At 36.2% G+C, this 6,801-nt stretch overlaps 1 long non-coding RNA gene across 1 annotated transcript in view; it reads left to right on the forward strand.

The window, feature by feature from the left end:
* Positions 1-2,494: 2,494 nt before the first annotated feature.
* The window catches only part of LOC107668180 (uncharacterized), an 8,175-nt gene continuing 3,868 nt past the window's right edge, over positions 2,495-6,801 (forward strand). Inside the window, exon 1 of the long non-coding RNA XR_001631864.1 lies at positions 2,495-2,793. This is a non-coding gene — a long non-coding RNA (uncharacterized LOC107668180). The remainder of the gene's footprint in view (positions 2,794-6,801) is intronic.

The raw sequence follows: 6,801 nt of genomic DNA on the forward strand, positions 1-6,801 counted from the left end.
CCCTGGCTGATTGTGTTTTTTTTTTTTTTTTTTGGTTTAGTTTACTGTAATAACCCTGCTGACTGGTCTAATGTTGAGTTTAGTCTGGCTAATGGATCTGTAAACTTTCAGGTTGATTTTATTTCAGGTGTAATTGAGTCGGAATATGAGGAGACGGTATTGATCTGTATTTCGGCGGTGAGGTTAAAGCGAGGTCGGGTCGGCCGGTGAGCGAGGTTGAGGAAATTTGGGTGTCATTGGGACGTCTGGAGCAGATCTGGTGAAAGGCCTGCAGTCTGGCACTGATTCATACTTATTTGCATTTGTTTAAGTGCTATTTGGCCTTAACTGGAGAGACTGCGAATGAACGGCGGCTCATAAAACATCACCTTTGCCTTATGGAGCGTCCAGCCACATGCCAGTCATCAGCTTCCAGGAGCTCTTGTTATTCCAGACAACAATCGCAACTTCCGTTTCATGCCAACTTTAAGCTTTAGACCTTTGAAATCAATTTGGATTCATCATTTTTAGACAGATTTGTGTGGGTTTGTGGTTTGCATCTGATTTTGCAAACAAAACTTCAACAAAAATTAGAAATGCCACTTTGACAACTGACTGAAATAACATAACCTTAAGTACTAAAATTACTAAAACTAAAAGTGTAATAAAATAAATGCAAGCTAAATAGCAATACTTTTAATTTGAAGTACTAAAATTATTATTGAAAAATTGAAATAAAAATAAATTAAATCTAAATAGAAATATTTTAAAGTTTAATTGGAAGTACTAAAATTACTAAGCTAAAATAGAAATACAAATTAATTATTAGAAATATTTTCAAGTTATGTTGAAGTACTACAATTACTCAAATTAAAACAGAAATGAAAATAAATTCAAATTAAATAGAAATATGTAAAAATTTTAACAAAGTTATAAATGACAAATTAAATAGAAATAAAAATAAATTAAGCTAAATATAAATATTTTGAAATTTAGGTTGAAGTTCTAAAGTTATAAAAATAAAAATAAATTAACGTTAAATAGAAATGTTTTTACATTTAGGCTAACTTGAAATACTAAAATTACAAAACTTAAATGAAAATAAAAATAGAGATATTTTAAGTTTAAGTTGAAGTACTGAAATTACTAAAACTAAAACTGAAATAAAATAGATAAAAGCTAAATATATATATTTTTTTTAAATATAGTATCTATATCAGTATAGTATAGTTTCAGTTTAGTAATATATAGCCAGATTTGTTAAGTTTAGTTTCTAATAAAAAAAAATAAAAAATGCAGTTTTATTTGTAGATATTGTAGTACTAAATTAAAATTATATATATTCTCATATGTATGGTAGTATATCTATGATATATATATATATATATATATATAATATAAGTAAATACATTTGTTTTGGCAACCCCAAAATCTGTCCCACCTTAACCTCTCCACACCCACACTGCCATGTCTTTTATATAAGGACAGTAGGACAGATTTACAGAGAAACTGTAGACAGAGACAGACATTAAAAGATAAAACTGAAAAAAATTGTGAGTGAGTGAGAGAGAGTGAGAGACTGAATGTGCTGTAGTGAGCAAAAAGCAGTTCTATGTAAGCAGAGCTTCAGCCAGTTCCAGCTCGAGAGGGCCCCAGTACCCACAGATACTCAGTGCTGCCCACTCAGCTCTTTTCCTTTGTCTCCCACACTATTGTGTGCTCTTTCAAAAGAGGGGACCAGGTAGGGATGGGGACCATCGTAGGTGGGAGGGGTGGAGGTTTAGATAGAAAGAGAGACAGACATTATTTGCATTTGTTTAAGTGCTATTTGGCCTTAACTGGAGAGACTGCGAATGAACGGCGGCTCATAAAACATCACCTTTGCCTTATGGAGCGTCCAGCCACATGCCAGTCATCAGCTTCCAGGAGCTCTTGTTATTCCAGACATGTGCAATAGTGTGATGTATCAGGTGGCTAAGATAATGGTTTTATTCAGGAAAGACATTTTCTTCCCTGATTGTGAAATTTAAATTGATAGTGGTGCTTCTGATAGCAGGATGGAATTGGTTGTTCAGATAAAAGGATATGATTGTATTTTTTTATGCATTATGAAATTGTATGTGCCTATTTAAATAACTGTACACAACACATTATATATATAGCCTGTATTTTTCTGGAGGAAAGAGTGAGAATGAGGAAACATACTAACAAGTCGATTTTAACGGGTTCTTGATTGTGGTAAAAATAATACTTTATGATCCTTTTGGGTTTTATATATAAAATATGTGTGTGAGTGCATACATACATATCCTGCTTAATATGTTAATATCCTGTCACGGGATGCCAGGAGAGACAAGGTAAGATCCAGGTGTAGTTTATTGAAAGTAACAAATAATCAAAACGGAACAAAAACATGGCAAAAGGTAATCCAAAAACACAAGAAACAGAATAACACTGAACTCCAGATAACATCAAAGTCAGACATGGGAAGACAAATACAAAATAGCAGCAATGACAGAGTGAGCAAGGTATATATAGCTGGGATAATGAGTAAATGACTAACAGGTGCTAATGATCAGACAGAATTACAGACAAGGGACTATGGGAAATGGAGTTCACAACATATAACACGAAAACAGGAGAGTGCCCTCAAGTGGCCAGTCCAGGGCACCACAACCAGACACTGTGACATTACCCCCCCTCTACGGAGCAGATACCACACGCTCCACCAGAAAACAAAAAGTTCAGGAGGGAGGTGGAACTGAGGTGGACCAGGGGGAGGGATGGCGGGCCAGGACCATGCAATGGAAGGGGGTTAGGGGACGGGCTCTGGAGTGGGCTTTCCTGTCCTCCTTCTCACCCTCCGCCGCTTAGTGGGAGTCTGAAGGATAGAGGTGGTGGGAAAATCCCTGCAGAAGGGTTCTGACTGGCCTGGTATTGCCCACTGACTTCGACCCTGGAGATACCTGACGAAGCCCCAGAAGTCTAGGATCTCGAGTCCTTCCACCTCCCACTGGGGCAAAGGATTATCCAGACAGATGTTAAGGAGGTCCTTAAGTGCAGCCTCATTATAATCTAGCCCCACCGCCAGCATCCAAAAGGTCTGGGCAAACCCACCAACCTCCATTCCTTCCTGCCTCCAAGCCATCAGAGTCCGGTGTCGAATCATTCGCTCATTCCCTGTGGCAGGAGGGACGATCCGAATGTCCATGGTTCAAAAAAAAGGGAAAAAGAAAAACAAACTGCTGGATCTTGTAGTGGCTGTTATTTTCTGTCACGGGATGCCAGGAGAGACAAGGTAAGATCCAGGTGCAGTTTATTGAAAGTAACAAATAATCAAAACGGAACAAAAACGTGGCAAAAGGTAATCCAAAAACACAAGGAACAGAATAACACGGTGAACTCCAGATAACATCAAGGTCAGACATGGGAAGACAAATACAATATAGCAGCAATGACAGACAGAGTGAGCATGGTATATATAGATGGGATAATGAGTAAATGACTAACAGGTGATAATGATCGGAAATAATAAACAGGTGCTAATGATCAGACAGAATGACAGACAAGGGACTATGGGAAATGGAGTTCACAACATATAACACAAAAACAGGAGAGTGCCCTCAAGTGGCCAGTCCAGGGCACCACAACCAGACACTGTGACATATCCCATATCCTCTTGTTTAAATAAGCAAGTGGTAATTAGATATGGCAATTTCATTCAGTTCTTTTATTCTTTAAAAAAATGTCTTCAGTTTTCGCAGCCTCAAATTCAGTTCAGTGACTGGGAAAATGTCTTAAAACTTAAAAATGACATAGTTTCCTGTTCATTTATCACACTGTAAATGGAAGGCCATGTCGAGCGCATTGCATTGTGGGAAACAGTTTATCCTGCAGTGTGCTCTGATTGCATACTCCACACTTTGGCAAATGTAACAAGTCATCTAAGTATTTCATGCAGAAAGTTTGCATACTGTGTGGTGCTTGAGGATGAGGAAGGACTAGATGGCATTATGATTGTTTATTTGTTTAAAGGAAGCTTCATGCTGTATGAAGTGTTAGTCCAACAGATTTCATGGAGCATTTAGGCAAGTATAATAATTTGCTCCGTCGAGGCGTGCCTGACTCCGTAGTATTGGGTAATGGAATTAGCTGTGGCTTTGATCAATATGAGATGTACTTGGATCGGCCAAAGGCCACAGATCTCCAAAGAGCCAATTTTTGTACACGCAAACAAGAAGAGCTTGTTAGATTTAGCCCAATATATAACTAATACAGCCTGTTGTTCAAAAGCCAAAGCACTGAGGACAGAAATGCTCTCGGATTTCCTGTCCTTTTAGACTTTCTCATCTCTAGGTAGTATTTTTAGTATTCATGAAATTGTGATGATTATTGGTGATGGAAAGTTGTGTTATACAGTATGTTTATGCACCTTTAAGAACTTTTTCTTCTTCTTTTTTTTTTTTTTTTTTATGTTCTGAACAAACTTCAGAAGAAAATAATTTGTTAACAAATTCTTGCTCTTTTGATGCAATTCCTGGAACTGAGGTTTAATTTGTGGTCAGGGACGCGGGAAGTAGGGGTGCTGAGGGGGCTGCAGCACCCCCTTTTTTCACATGGTTGCAAATGCAACGCCAAGTTTGTTCATTTAAATTTATTCAGTTTTAGCATTTAATAATTTATTTGTAATGATCTCTGAAATGTAAATTGTAAGTGGGCTATAATAAACCCATGTTTATCTTTATAAACATGATTAATTTTACTTGTGATGTTTTCTATATGGGATGATTAGCCTAATCCTCATGAACACGTGACGCTAGCGCGCGGTATCAGACATGAACTGTACAGAATGCGAACAAGATTAACTTTAGTACAAGGAGATAATGGCGCAAAAGCGAATATCAGATTTTTTTTAAATGCCCATCCCAGCAAAAACTTTCCAAAATCGGCATCCAAAAAATACCAGCCCCAGCACCGACGTAAGTGAACCAGCCACCCCCCTTCACCCGACACGGACACACACACAGCACCCCCAACCGAAAACATCTTCCCGCGGCCCTGTTTGTGGTAGTGTGTTTTTCAAAGAATTGGTCTAAAAAAACTTTTCATTTTTCTGTGGATGCACTGAAGAGTGTCCTTCACAAAGCAGTCTCTCAAGACCTTCCACGTGATTCACTAGGCTATTAAAGTTTCTCAAGTGTCAAGTAAGTCTCAAGTGTGTGTACATATATTTAAATAATTTTATATCAGTGTCAATTGTGAAGCAAATTGCAAATGGTGTATTGGTTTTAAGACCTGATCTGAAAAAAATTTACCCATACTGTAAAAAAAAAAGACATTATCCATTAATTTCACAGACATTTCTGTTAACCACAACGCAATGAAGGTAAAAATTCAAAATACAAGTAAAACACCTGTAAAAAGAATAAATAAATAAAATGTAATAACCTGTAATAAAATAAAACTAAAAAACCTGCACATTCCTTTATATTAATACAGTACATTGTGCCTTATTTTTACATATTTTTTACAGTGTGTGTGTTTGTGTGTGTGTGTTTATAGTATATACTGTATATATGTATATATCAATTGTATTATTATTATAATAATTGTTTTTAATTTCTCTTATGCTTTCCAAGGCTTCATTACAACAGTAATATTGTGAAATATTACAAGAAAAAAAAACATTTCAATATATTCTGAAAATTAATTTATTCTTGTGATCAAAGCTGGATTTTCAGCATCATTACTCCAGTCTTCAGTGTCACATGATCCTTTAGAAATCATTCTAATATGCTGATTTGCTGCTCAAATAAAAAACAGTTATTTTAAATTGTAATAATATTTCACAATATTATGTTTTTTTTAATTATTTTTTTTATATCAAATAAATGCAGCCTTGGTGAGCAGAAGATACTTCTTTAAAAAAATTATATAATACCTTTTCATATAAAAATGCAACATATTACAGACTTACTTGTGGCTTTTTCTGAGCATTAGTTTGTTTTATCTCTCTTCTTGGGAATTTGCTTCTGATTGGACAAATGCTAATATATCCATCAGATATCAATATGGAAAGGTTTATTATACAATAATTGAAGAATGACTTGTGTCTGTGTGAGTGGATAATGATCTGTCACAGTCGTGTGCAATACAGAGCATTGCTTTCCTTCAGCGCACATGAAACAGATGTTAATTTATCTCAGTGGTCATTAATTGTAGGCTAAGTTTAGCTACTGATGTTACTCTGTCATGAACAATCGGTCAAATCTGTCCTTCATACTGAGCCACTAATATTGTAAATGAAACATTACTTACAGAGAGGGGCTCTCAGTTGGTGTTATTTTGCACGTGTTGCACATGGAGCAAAAAAAAAAGAGAATGACATTTAATTTCTTGTGCCTCACTTTAAGCCCTTTGTCCTGTTTGAATAACATATAACTCCTTTACATATTTCATTGTTCAGCCATTGTCAGCTTTCATGTCTCAATTGAAATTCTACCCTCTAAAGCAAAAGAGAAAAATGGCATATGCGTCCAACAAATCAACATATGACTAAATTCGGTTCCATATTTTATTCATCAGCAAGCAGATAGCAAATGAAAGAAGTGACTCTGTTGCAAATGGAAGGGCTGAGAGATTGTGTGCCTTGATTTTAAGCAGCAGTTGTAATGTAGTGTCCTCTGGGCCTTGTGCATTATGCAAGTGAACATCTTTTTCCCCTCAATAGGGATGACAGGGATGCATAGAGTGGCTAGAAAACATCATTTAAAATATAAATGACTGTGTGATCTCTCTCTCTCTCTCTCTCTGTGTGTGTGT

Source organism: Sinocyclocheilus anshuiensis, unplaced genomic scaffold (genome assembly GCF_001515605.1).
Source record: "Sinocyclocheilus anshuiensis isolate Anshui unplaced genomic scaffold, SAMN03320099.WGS_v1.1 scaffold3228, whole genome shotgun sequence".
NCBI classification, from domain to species: Eukaryota; Metazoa; Chordata; class Actinopteri; order Cypriniformes; family Cyprinidae; genus Sinocyclocheilus; species Sinocyclocheilus anshuiensis.